We start from the raw sequence: 13,921 nt of genomic DNA, 5'->3' as shown, positions 1-13,921 counted from the left end.
GACTTGTTATATGAAATTTGAGAAATTCCTCAACAATGTGAGGAAAGTCAGACTGGGGGGGCATGAATTTAAATATGAACTCTAATACAGCTGAGCCACTTCATCAATGTCCTTACAATACTTATAGTTTCATTTTATTTTATTTCTAATTATGTACATAAGTGTTTTAGATGTTATATTAAAAATAGAAATCTGGCTTTATAGAATGGCTTTAGGAAAACAGGCTGGAATTATCTTAATCAACAACATTACCATGACATTGGGCAGCAACTATTCAGATGCTGCTTTTCAAAAACAGCATCTGGAGATTGAATTTCTGTTTCTCTTTGGCTTCCAAAAATCATTATTTTGGTGCTAAATATAGGCCTATGTATAATACACATTTAGAATTCGAGTCTTTACCTTATAAGGTAAAAGTAGGTGTGGAAGTGTCATAAAATAGATAGTGCTACAAATTCCACTGGCACCAATAACAAGACCCAGCTGTGCTGGTTAAACTCCTCCAAGACCAAAGTTTAGGCACTGCATGTGTTTCGCCAAGTCTCATTACTTCTGAGAACATCTCAGAATTGCTAAAAGTCCTATTTCCGCACATAACAAATGAATCATTAATGCTGGATTTAAAATTAGCTTTTCGTATGTACTTTTGAAAAGTTAACAAGTTACAAACTATGAAAATTTCTGAAATGATTTTCGTCTGTGCTGATGTGGATGATTTACGTCCACCATTGTGGAAGTTTCTACCTGAAACCATTTTTCCATCACAACACTATTGTCTTCCTGAGAACAAACATCCAAAGAATGAAGAAATCATTTACGCTAATTTGTGGAAACATGTTACAGATGTTTAATAATATTAAATATAAAATTAAAAAGAAGTATGCTGAAGTAAAATTTGGAAGTCATACCATTGTGATCCAGTTATCTATATACTCCTCTCCAAAAGTAATTTACTGGAAGCACACTTCATGCATGAATACCAGTGACTGCACAGACTCAGCTATTAATCAGTTCATAAATGCATCAAGTCTATTAGAAGCAAGCCCTTGCTGAAGAGACTCCATTGTGCAGTCTACCAAGTGTACCCACCGTAATATTTACCTTCCAGGAATCAGAAAATATATTATAAAAATGATCTAAGATATTTCCTAGACGGTCATTTTATTCCAGGCATTATACTGAATGCTTTATCAACTTTATAGAATTCAAATTGTTCAGTAGAGTTACTATTCTTATTCCCCCTTTTACCAAGAAGATATGTGTAGGTAAAATGGTGCACATAAGGCTTCTCAGCTAGGTAAATGGCCAGAATTCAGAGTTGCTTATCTTTTTTTTTTGTCTTATCTTATTGCTTATCTTTTTTCCAAGTCACCTCCCTTACACAGGGGCATGATTCTCTCTTGTTTCTAGTCCAAGAGTTTAAAAGGAAGGTTGTTACCAGGATGGTATTTGAAAATGTGCCTAAAGACAAATCAGTCTTTTGAGCCTTGAAATCAAAACCCACATAAGCACTTAGACAATTGATGTCTCATTGCTGTAAACTAGATAAAGCTTAGTCCCAAAATTTAATAGCAAATATTAGCCATGGAAGGGGAAGTCTATTATCATGTACTTTTAGAAAAAAAAAAGGCCGTCTAAAGAGGACAGAAGCTACATTATAAGACCATGCTAAAGCCAATATAGCATTGCTAGGTATCTAGGTATCGACGAATATTCACACATATGTATGGATGAAAAGGTACATCTTACCATGACCAGACCTTATATGTTTATCTTACTCTCCTTTATATTTGTGACTGGAAAGATATTTTGGTCTTCTCACTCATATGCTATGAGGATTTCTAATAATCAAAACACCTCATGGCATTGCTCATGCCACATGCACAAGACTTTTACGTGGTTACTTCCATGGTTCAGTCACTTCCAGAAATCTGTTGTAATAAGCAGCATAATGACAGGAAATGAATCACTAACGTTTTGACAACCAATGTCTGAACCTAAAATGTAAAGCTGATACATGTTGAAATACAACTGAACTACGTTTTCAACTGAAAAAGCCTACCACTGAGTCAGCCATTATTGCTTTGGACTCTACTTCATCTTTTGCTAATGGGCTACACTCTAAGTAAATTTAATACTTACAGAAATTAATTTTAAAGTTGGCATTTGGAAGATGGTTGTTATTGTTAAATTAAGCATTAAAAATATTTTAAGAAATAGTTAAGAAACTCTTCTTAAAGAATTTGGTGAAAATGTTACTAAGACAATGACATTTTGCCTGTGCTTCATATCCTTAAAGCACAGTTAGTGTTTCCCTAGAGGAAAGGTAAGGATAGCATTCTTCTTAGACTAGATCTTCTCTTGATTCTGAGAAGCTCTGTTATGTCTAGAATACCAAAGGAAAAAGGTCATTTTTGTTTTTCAGGCAAATCCATTATATTTCAGATTAAATAACTTAAATATGTGTTTTTAGAGCTAATTTTAAGACAAATACATTACTGATGCCTCCTGTGGTAAACATTTTCAGGAAAAAACATTCCTCTCGAAAACAAAGCTCCTTAAAATATCATGTGCTTTAGCTAATTTTAAACCGAAAAGGAACTGTCATGAAAAAAACCATATAAAATATTTGGTAACAATACCAAAACCACCCGGTGGTAAACAAAAGGGATGAAATATTTTCTCAGAATATTTCTTGGTGGTAAATGAGGACCACCAAAGATCAGGTCACTTAGTTGTTGACACAACACAGTGGTTAACATTACACTGAAAATGTGATACTATATTACAGTGTTAAATAATTTAGATTCAAACACATATGTATATATAATAAAAGTGGTATTTTATTTACCCCCAAATTTTTATAAGATAAAAGGTTAATTTAATTGCTTATTTACCTGCTTGAATAGCAGAGATTAAATATACATGAGTAACAATACTTTTTCTGCAAATACTTAATTCCCTCAAAAGATATAGATTGTTCATCGTGAATATCTGGATATATGGATGGATAAAGGTGCTAGAAGAAAAAAAAATATGACAGTCTAAAGGTGTTACAGCACTTACTCAGGATAAATTTTATCCAAAGCACTCTAGTGATAATAATCCTTCACCTCCTTTTTCAACTGCTTTGGAATTGGAAAAATAACATAAAGACATTTCTGTGAAGTTCCTGATGGTGAGATTCACCTTAATGTCAGGGCTAGTCTCTCACAAAATCATCAAATTGGGAGAATTTGTATCAAATTTCTACTGAGCACCCTCACCCTTGACCTAGTTCCTTGATACAGACTTCCCCAAGCTTCACACGCCCAGGCGGGTCTGCTAATACCTTTCTTGTGCAATTTCAGGCCTGCACAGCTCCTATACTAATGCAGAAGAAGGTCAGATGTAGTCAAGAGTCCAGCCTTCAACCTACCTCAACTTGGGAATCTCTGCACTTACTCCAGCTCCCAGATCGAGGACCCGATGGCTGCCACAGTGATCCTTACGTCTCAGACTTCTACCACCGAGAATGGAGAACTAGGTAATTAAGAACAACTTTTCTGTTAAAGATGATAGATAATGGAGAGATAGGCAGATACCTTATATCTGTATATGTTCATTTTGATTAGCTTGAAGCCACCAAAGGGTAACAACGTAATGAATTACTGCTCCTCATTCCCAAAAAATTGAGTCTGTCATTCTGAGGCCACTTTTGCTGACCCTGGGCATTTGCCAGTCCAGTTCTGGGAAGAGGCAGCTTTTTCCATCTTTCAGAGCTAGGAGGACAAAAGTTGGAGTCCAGGATAATTTATGGGTGGGAGTCCTGCTAAATGTCCCTCATTTTTATTGTTGCCTCTTAAGAGTAAGGGTGAGCCAGAAGTAAATGAGCTCCCACATAAACAGAAACTCAGCTTCAAGCCATGGGCCAGCAGTATGTGTGAGGGACACCATTGGACCTCACCCTCATGAAAGTTGCTGAAACCCCAGCAAATGGTTCCTGCTTAGCAGTCTTGTGCCAAGACTTTCTACTCTCCTGTCTCTTCTCTGTTTTCCTGGGTGCCAGGCTCAGCATACCTTCTTCTCCCCAGCAGGATGCTTCCTGCATACCAAACTTGGCCAGTGATCCACTCTGGCCCAGGTCAACCAGGTGAACTTCCCCACCACAGAGTGGGCTGCAAGCCTCCCCTCCCCCTTAGGAAGAAGCCCTTTTTCCTAAACGTTTATCCTCCTCGGGTGCTGTCTCTCAGCTCTAGCTTATTCTTTAGAGTTATCTTAATAGATGTAGCAGACAGCCTCTGAAATGGTCCTAATTTATCCCCACCTCCTGTCGTAAATACCCTTGTATAATCTCCTCCCCTGGAATGTGGGCTGGACCTAGTGACTCATTTAATAAATAGAATATGGAAAAAGTGGTGGGATGTAACTTTCAATATTAGCTTACCAAAAGACAGCAACTTCCATATCGGACACTTTCTCTCACCCTTTTGCTTGCTTGATTCGAGGGAAGCTAGGTGCCAGGCTATGAGCTGTGCTATTCAGGAGTCCACATGGCAAGAAACTGATGTCTCTGGCCAGTGAGGACCTGTGACCAGCCAGCAGCCTTGGGAAAGGGTCAGGTGGGGCCTGCCACCTGAGTGAGCTGGAAGCACATCCTCTTCCACTCAAGCCTTGAGATGACTAGCGTCCCAGGTGATACCTCATTGTGGCCTTGTGGGAGACTTTCAGCCAATATGGCCCATTACCAGATCCCCCTTTACTATATCCTTCCTTCCTGCCTGGTATTTGCTGCCCAGTATCTTGAATGTTCTTTTTAAACACCATTCTCACATCACCCAACCACTGTCTGTCTCCTCTTGTTAAAACATACAGTTTGAGTACTGTGTTTTTTGTGTTGTCCAAGGAAGATTAAAAACCTGTAGCGTGAATAATATGTTTTCCATTTGAGTGTGTTAAATATATTGAATGTATTGCTCTCAAGAGACCGTGATATTTCCTATTTTGAGTTTTTTTGGGTTTTTTTTTTAACTGTTGTTTAATACATTAAATGGTGCTGAAAAAGGGCAGGGGGACTTTCTGGCCTTGTCCCTGAAGAGTCTCTTTACCTCCTCAGTAGGAAAAACCTGCTCTCAAGAAAGGGCCATGAGCACATTAGTTCTTGACTGTGGAGTACCAGACATCAGGAAGCTGGGGGAAGGTATGCATTTGGGTGATGTAAGAAGGAAAAGTGGTAAAGCTTCACAGAAGCCTTGACGTCATACTATATTAGAAACCCAATTACACATCACACTGCCCGAGTGTACATACCTGCCCATTGCAACAACCAAAATTTTCTTTTTCATATAAGCTCTAGAAGAAAGGATCATCAAGGATTGACGTTGCAATTTATATTGGAAATTAAGTTATGTTTGTTCTTTTGTTTGGCATCAATCCTCTCCATTATCAGACTAAGAAATGAGGGGAGATTTTTGTTTTGTTGTGTTTGTTTTAAAACAGTTTTTTCAATCCTGATGGATTTAAAGAAAGATAGCTATATCATGACATTATAATTTAACTATTCATATTTTCTACTCAATGATTTTATAAATTATTTTCTGAGAGCTAGTTTACTTTAAAATATAAATAGTGCAATTGTAAAAGAGTGAAACTGCTGTGGAAAACAGTATGGCAGTTCCTCAAAAAATTAAAAATAGAAGTACCATATGATCCAGGAATCCCACTTATGGGTATATATCCAAAAAATTAAAAGCAGGTTCTCAACGAGATATTTGCACATCCATTTTGGGACTGCTATGACAAAAGTACCGTAGACTGGGTAGCTTATAGACGATAGAAATTTATTTCTCACAGTTCTGGAGGCTGGGAAGTCAAAGATCAAGACTTGGGCAGATTTGGTATCTGGTGAAAACCCACTTCCTGGTTCAGACTGCCATCTTCCTGCTGTATCTCAAACAGCAGAAGGTGTGAGGGAGCTCTCTGAAATCTCTTTTATAAGGGCACTAATCCCATTCATGTGGGCTCCACCTTGAAGAGGCCCACCTCCAAATACCGTCACAAGGGGAATGGTTTCAATGTATGAATTTTGGAGGCACACAAATATTCAGTCTATAGAACATGTTCATTGATTGCAACGCTATTCACAATAGCCAAGATGTGGAAACAACCCAAATATCAATGGATGGATAAATGGATACACAAAATGTAGTATATACATACAATGGAATATTATGGGATACAGTTCAGCCTTAAAAGGGGAGAAAATCCTGTCACATGCTACAACATGGATGAATCTTGAGGACATTAAGCTAAGTGAAATAGCCAGTCACAAAAAGACAAAAACTGAATGGTTCCACTTATATGAGGTATTTAAAGTAGTTGAATTCACAGAATCAAGTAGAATGGTGGCTACCAGGGCCTGTGGGGAGCAGGGATAGGAGAGTTGTTTTTTAATGGGCACAGAGTTTTGGTTTTGCAGGATTAAAAAGTTATGGAGATCTATTATACAACAATATGGATATTCTTAAAACTACTAAATTGTATACTTACAAATGATTAAGACAGTGAATGTTATGTTATATGTTTTTGTTTGTTTGTTTTTTACCACAATAAAAAATAAGCAGTGTAGGTATCCAAAGGATTAATCACTCTCTGGATTCCCTGTTGCTATATCCTTCCTGCCTCCCTACCTGCTACTTTTTACCCACTACCTCTGCAATTATTTTGATGTTTTAAATAAAATTCTGCTGTGGAAATTCTTCTTTTCCTTATCTCCTACAATGCTCTATTTTGTTTTTTTGTTTGTTTTTTAGAAATCAGACGTTGATAAAATTTAAGAAGTATAGTACCCAGCTGTCACTATACATAGTTATTACCATATTATTGACTATATTCCCTATGCTTTGCTTTACATTCCCATGACTTTTATAACTATGAATTTATACTTAATGCTTACATTTTTCACCCTGTCCCTCAACCACCACCCATCTATCACCCTGATAAATCCAGTCCCCATCTGACACTATACATTGTTATCACAATACTATTGACTATATTCCTTATGTTATACCCTACATCTCCATGACGACTTCTTAACCAATCTGTACTTCTTAATCCTTTCCCCTTTTTCACCTACCCCTTAAACCCCCCTCCCATCTGGCAACTATCAAAATGTTCTCTATATTTATGAGTTTGTTTCTGTTTGATTGTTTATTTTGATCTTTAGATTCCACATATAAGGAAAATCACATTGCATCTGTTCTTCTCTGTCTGACATACTCCACTCAGCAAAATACACTTCAGGTCCGTCCATGCCACTGCAGATGGCAAGATCCCATTTCCTTACCTGGCCAAGCAATATTCCATTGTATATATGTACCACCTCCTCTTTATCCATTCATCCATCGATGGACACCCAGGCTGCCTCCATATCTTGGCCATTGTAAACAAAGCTGCAATGAACATATGGATGCACACATTCCCTCAAAGTAGCATTTTTGGGTTTCTTCAGATAAATACCCAGAAATGGGATTATTGTGTCTTTCTTTGTTACTTCTTATAGCCTTTTTTCAAAGTCTATTTTTGTCTTGTAGAAGCATTGCTGTCCCAGATTTTTTTATTTGTTTGTTTCCATTTTCATGAAATATCTTTTTCATCCCTTATGTTTAGTCTCTGTGTGTCTTTTGATCTGAAGTAAGTGTATTCTAGGCAGCATATGTAAGGGTCTTGTTTTCTTAAATGAATGGATAAGAAAGACCCTTATCTACTTATCTTTTGATTGGAGCTTTTAATTCATTTACATTTAAGGGAATTGTTGATAGATATGTAGTTATTGCCTATTTATTTATTTATTTAGTCTTAAAGCGGTACCTCTAAGAATCCTTGTAACACTGATTTGGTGGTGAAGAACTCCTTTAGTTTTTTCTTGTCTGGGAAGCTCTTTAACTGTCCTTTGATTCTAAATAATAACTTTGCTGTCATGCCAAGCTCTTCTGGCCTGCAAAGTTTCTGTTGAGAAATCAGCTGATGGTCTTGTGGGTGCTTTCTTACAGATAACCAACTGCTTTTCTCATGATGCTTTTAAGATTCTCTCTTTGTCTTTAACATTTGGCATTTTTATTTTGATGTGTTTTGGTTTGGGCTTCTTTGGCTTCATTTTGTTTGGGACTCTCTGCACATCTTGGGCTTGTATGTCTATTTCCTTCATCAGGTTAGGGAAGTTTTCAATCATTATGTCTTCAAATGAGTTTTCAATTTCTTGCTCTCTCTCTTCTCCTTTTCATACCTTGACAATGAGAATGAGGGTATGCTTGATGTTGTCCTGGAGGCCCCTTAAACTATCCTCATTTTTTGGGGATTCTTTTATCTATTTGCTATTCTGATTGTGTGTGTTCAGTGCTTTCCTTCCAAATGATTGATTCGATCTTCTGTTTCATTCTAATCTATTGTTGATTCCTTCCCTCTAATACATTCTTCATTTCATTTATTGTATTCTTTATTTTTAACTGGTTCTTTTTTATATTTTCTATCTCCATTTTTATGTTCCCTATCTCTTTGTTGAAGTTCTCCCTGAGATCATTGAGCATCCTTATAACCACTGTTTTGAACTCTGCATCTTGTAGATTATTGTCTCAATTTTTAGTTCTTTTTCTGGAGCTTCATTCTGTTCTTTATTAGGAACATGTTTCTTTTTCTCCCAATTTTGGCTGCCTCTCTGCATTTGTTTCTATGTATTAAGTAGGGCTGCTATGTCTCCCTGTCTGGGTGCATCAGGTGTGTTTCTTGGGTGGGTTGTATGTGCCCTGCTATTGTAGTTGAGCCTTGTTTGCTGTTTGCACATCAGTGGGAGGGATTGACCTTCAGGCTGATTGGTTGTGAAGACTGGCCATGACTGCAGAGGAGGAGCTGTTGTGTAGGGGCTGACCTCATGGAGCAGGATTAGCTTTAGCATGGCTCTGATGCTTACCTATTCTGCCCTTTGGGTATATCAACCTTGGAGGCAACTAGGTGGTGTTCCAGCTTGGTCCAAAGCCTACCACTGGGCATGCCAGCTCCAGGGCCTCCTGGGAGAGGCCCTAAAGCAGGCCAAGTTTAGCCTGTGCCCTGCCTGAGGCCACCTGGCATGAGCTGCAAAGAAATCTGCAGATAGTCAACACTTGCGCTGTGTTTGGAGGTGCCTGGAGAAGCCAAGCTACACACAGGCTGGCTGTTGCTAGTGCCGGGCTTGGGGCTAATAGGCAAGAGGTACAAGAAATGCAAAAGCCATATGCTATTTGTTTGGGTTTTGTGAAACTTTGAGAGATTTTAGTAAAGTCTGCAGCATGAGCCAAGACAGCCTGTTTATATGGAAAAGCCACTAGAAGCAGCTTGGGTAGGCCTGAAAGTTGGGTGTGGCAGAGCCTCAGGGAATTAATGGGATCGGACTAATCAACAGTGTTAGCTACGTTGATAGAGACTCAGACATTGCGGCTGCCTGAGTCTGCGCACTGGGAATGGGGATGGCTCAACGAAGACACAATGGCTTCTGCGAGCTCCTCAATCCAGGAGAAAGCTGTCCCTCCAGCCCTCACTCTGAAGCCAGACAATTCAGTCCCTCCCTGTATGTCCCTGGTGCCTTTTGAGATGCCGCCCCAGTGACGGAGCTCAGAGCAAGTGAGTCCATAGCGAGTAAGTCTGTGCAAGAGCCCTTAAATGGGAGGACCTGAGACTCCAGCCAACCTTGTCTCACTGAGCCACAATTTCTGCTGGTTTTCACAGCCAGAAGTTATGGGACTTCTCTCCCTGGCACTAGAACCCCAGGCTGGGGGGTCTGGTGTGGGGATGAGGGGACCTCCACAGCTGAGATATCCCTCCCAATTTTTAATGGTACCACGTGAGTGTTGCACCAACCCATTCTGGTCTCTGCCCCACCTACCAGTCCCAAGGTGGCTTTTAATGTATATCTGTAGTTGAAGGGCTTCAGTTCAGTTAGACTTCAAGTGATTCTCAGTATGGTTGTTCTGTAGTTTAGTTCTGATTTTTGATGTGATCATGAGAGGAGGCAAGCACAGTGTTTTAAAATACTCTATTTTGTAATGCAAAGAACTTTTCCTTTTTTTAAAGAAATAACAACTTGCCTTTATTCAACAATAAATTGTTAAACTCCAAAGCTTCTCTTTCTAATTTCCTTTGACTATTTTACATCCCTCTGGACATACCATTAGGATATGCAAAGAATGAAAATAAGGAAAGGTGAAAATTAAAGAATACAGTTAGAGATCCATAAACTCATCATAAATTATAAACTATATAAAATAACAGCCCCCCACATGAGTGCCTTTCATATAGTAGAATTCAAATATGATACAAGTTTTTGCTCCTATTTACAAATGAAACTTACACAAGATGTTAACTACTGGTGAATTTACAAGTAAATTTATCAATAAGGGATTTTACAAGTCATAAGGTGAAAAAAAACAAAGCAAAACAAAAAGCAACCTTGTATCTGTGGTAGTATTTTGTCCATGATTGAATGGCTAAGAATAATTTACATAAATGTCAAGCATGCACTGACAGACCATGAAAGCACAGGTTGGACTGCCTGTTTAGCCTGAAAAATTTCTAATACATTTTTAAAGTTGTGCCAAAGAGTTCTTGTGAATTCTTTTAAAGAGTTTGTAGACTGGGTTACATTCTTTTTTTTTCACTGATGCTGGTGTAAAAAGAAAAAAAATACATCAGAAAAATGAATATAAAAATGACTTAAGCCATAACCAGGAGAGCAAACCTTTTAATTAAATCCTTTAATTAAAGTAGACCGTAGCCCACTAGTTGAAGTAGCTGAACTATGCTGTTTTTCTCAGACAGGAAAAAAGAAAGTGTGATCTTCCTGTTTCTCATAATATTCAGTAAGCAAAAAAGAATGAATTATGCCTTATTTCTAGTTACTAGAAGTCTATCAAATTTTCATGACTTTAGGGGCATGGACTAGAACTAGGCACTATCACACAACCATCAATAAAGTTTCAGATCTAGATTCTCTCATTTATAATCACACCTCTAATTTATGAATCATGTTTCAGTTGCAGAAGTTGATAATACGTATAAAATAAGTTGCCAAAGCAGAAATAATGTCATAATTAAACTTTTAATAGGAATAGTGTCCAAATCCAAAATAGTCAAATTTTGCTATAATGCTTTAGAAGGATAAATGCATTTTCATAAAAGCCTCATTAAGTGTGCGTCACAGGGATGTACACATTTGTCAAATTTCTTCAAATTGTGTACTTATGCCCTGTCCATTTACCTATATATAAATCATAGCTTAATTTGAAAAGAATTTTAAAACATCCTTAATTGTAGGTTACAAAGAGCTACAGTCAAATAAGAGAAAAATCCAAGAAATAGAAATGCTCAGGCTGTTTTCTATTGATTTGTGCAGTCATTTTAAATCTTCTTTTCTTCAACCACTATTTGATCATTGGATCTGTTCCTAGGGGAATGTGTGGAGAAGCAATTGAACCAACTCTTTCTGTGTTTTTCACACACCTTGTCCCTCAGCATTCATGATTTAGAGAATGCAAGGTAGATTTTGAAGGGTACATTCATATCAAGGGGACTACATAAAAGTATTAGCTTTTTTTGTGGCTAAAGGGGCTTTCCTTTGTTCTCTTACCAGGGAAAAAAGTTTGCTTTGGGCGAGTTCCCCATGGCAAAGCTCTTTGAGGAATGAATTCTGAAGTGCATTCAACCATTCAACCATGTCTTCAGGACCACCTTTTAGTTAAAGTATTTTAAATGGATACTGGGACATTGTCCTTCACCACCCTTTCTGTCTTTGATGGGTGATTTTAGCCAATCTGAGATTTTGATACACTTCCTAGGACACTTCAAAAAGTGCCTTAATAAAAGTAATTTTGTAAAAGATTCCACATGTACTAAGTCAAAAAAAATTCTTTATAAATGCTAACTACAAAATTAATTCAAACTCAAAAGTTTTCAGTGAAGGAGCATTCAAATGTGATACAAGTTTTTGCTCCTGTTTACAAATGACATTTACACCAGATGTTAACTACTGGTGAATTTACAAATAAATTTATCAATAAGGGATTTTACAAGTCATAAGGTGAAAAAAACAAAGCAAAACAAAAAGCAACCTTGTATCTGTGGTAGTATTGTGCAGGGCATGAATAGAGAAAGCAAAAAACAAGAAGCATGTTCTCACTTTCCTGCTCTTCAGGGTCAGTTTGTCTGTCAGACTGCTGTGTTAGAGCAAGAAGTAACTTTAGAGATCATCTAATCATTTCCACCATTTTACAAATGCAGAACCTAAGACTGAATTTCTTGTGGCTTGATTAAGGTCATTCACGAGGATCAAATAATAAATCTTTCACATGTTTACCTTTACATTTTCAGTCAATTTAAGATGAAATTTCAAATAAATATTACCGATGTCTAAAACACTGCTCTCTCAAAATAAGAAAAAAATCTGTTTAGACTCCACGTAATTAAATTAATCAAGAATACAGTCTATGTAACCAGATAGTCTTGGATTCAAATCCTGGCTCCAAATCACAGTCCCACAACTAACTAGCCATGTGACCTTGAGTGAATTTTTGATACTCTATTCCACTACCTGTAAAATCATAAAAAACAATTTCTAACTCAAAGACTGCTGTGAGGGAGTAAATGAGACCCTGTAATGAGGTGCCCAATATAGATAGTAGGCCTTATAATAGGTAGCCGATGATTGTATTTTAAATTCCAGATGAGGAATGTGTATGTTTACCTTAAAATTATTTGGTTTTGCTCTTGAGCCCTGCAGCTAGAGTTACCAAAATATAATTAAATAACTTAAAATGTAATTATCAGATCTATAAAAAAATATTTCTTGAGCTCAACTTGTGGCCCGTATTGTGATGGTACCAAAACAACACTCAGTTTTTCAGGATTGTACCTATCGTGAAAAAGAAATTCACATGAAATCAATAGAAACCCATAAAAATGTCTATGTGATCAAGTGCTCAAAGATGTTTAGCAGTGTTACAGTGCTATGAGAAAAAGGAAGAGGTAGATTTCAGTGAGGCTTAGAATAGACATCTAGGACTGAGTGGAAGAAAGATGAATGCAAGTGGTGGAGAAGATGGAAGAGTAAATGGGAGAGAAAGTGGCCCCATCTGTAGGGTTTCTATGTACGGTGGGAAGAAGGCTTGTATACGAAGGCACGTCCAAAACTGAGCAAAATATTCATACTCCAAATGAATGTATGGCGCACCCATATAATTCCTCATTCACATAACACTGTATATTGTTACTTAGATCGGCTCTGAAGCAACTGAATGTTGACCTTGTTCTTACCCAGACAGGGAGGATAAGTGCTATGCTCAAAATAGCCAGATTTGGAATTAGCACTCACAACCCTAGGCCATATTTTACATTCCTTTCGCCTTACTCCTTAACATGTTCTTCAGACAATATTTCACACTTAAAATTCACCTTTTAAAAATACAAATTGATTTTCCACTTCCACTTTCCCAAAAAGCATTGCATAGGAGTCAAAAATTCAAGATTCTGTCCCATCTATGCCATTACCTAGCTGTCAAGCCAAGAATGAGCCACCTAGTCTCTACATGAGTTGAGTTGCTACATGAAATGGTTCCTTTTGGGTCAGAAATTTCACAGATCCAACAAGTTGACTGCAAGACAGCAGTCAACGTGCATCACACAGGTTGAATTTCTGACTTAAGTTTTATAAAATCGTTGGGAAAAACTGTCAACCTATTGTTTCTCTCTCTCCCATAAAAATTGAGATAAAGGGTGGATAGGAAAAAATTATTTTATGGCTCTGCCTGATAAACATCATCCTGAATTTGTATGGCAGCTTTCTGATTATTTTCCTGTCCCCTGTAGGTATCAGGTCTCTCAACAGTATAAAAATCCCTGAGGTGGTCTGACAATAACACTT

Source organism: Rhinolophus sinicus, linkage group LG04 (assembly GCF_036562045.2).
Source record: "Rhinolophus sinicus isolate RSC01 linkage group LG04, ASM3656204v1, whole genome shotgun sequence".
Taxonomy (NCBI): Eukaryota; Metazoa; Chordata; class Mammalia; order Chiroptera; family Rhinolophidae; genus Rhinolophus; species Rhinolophus sinicus.
This window is presented reverse-complemented; position numbering follows the sequence as displayed.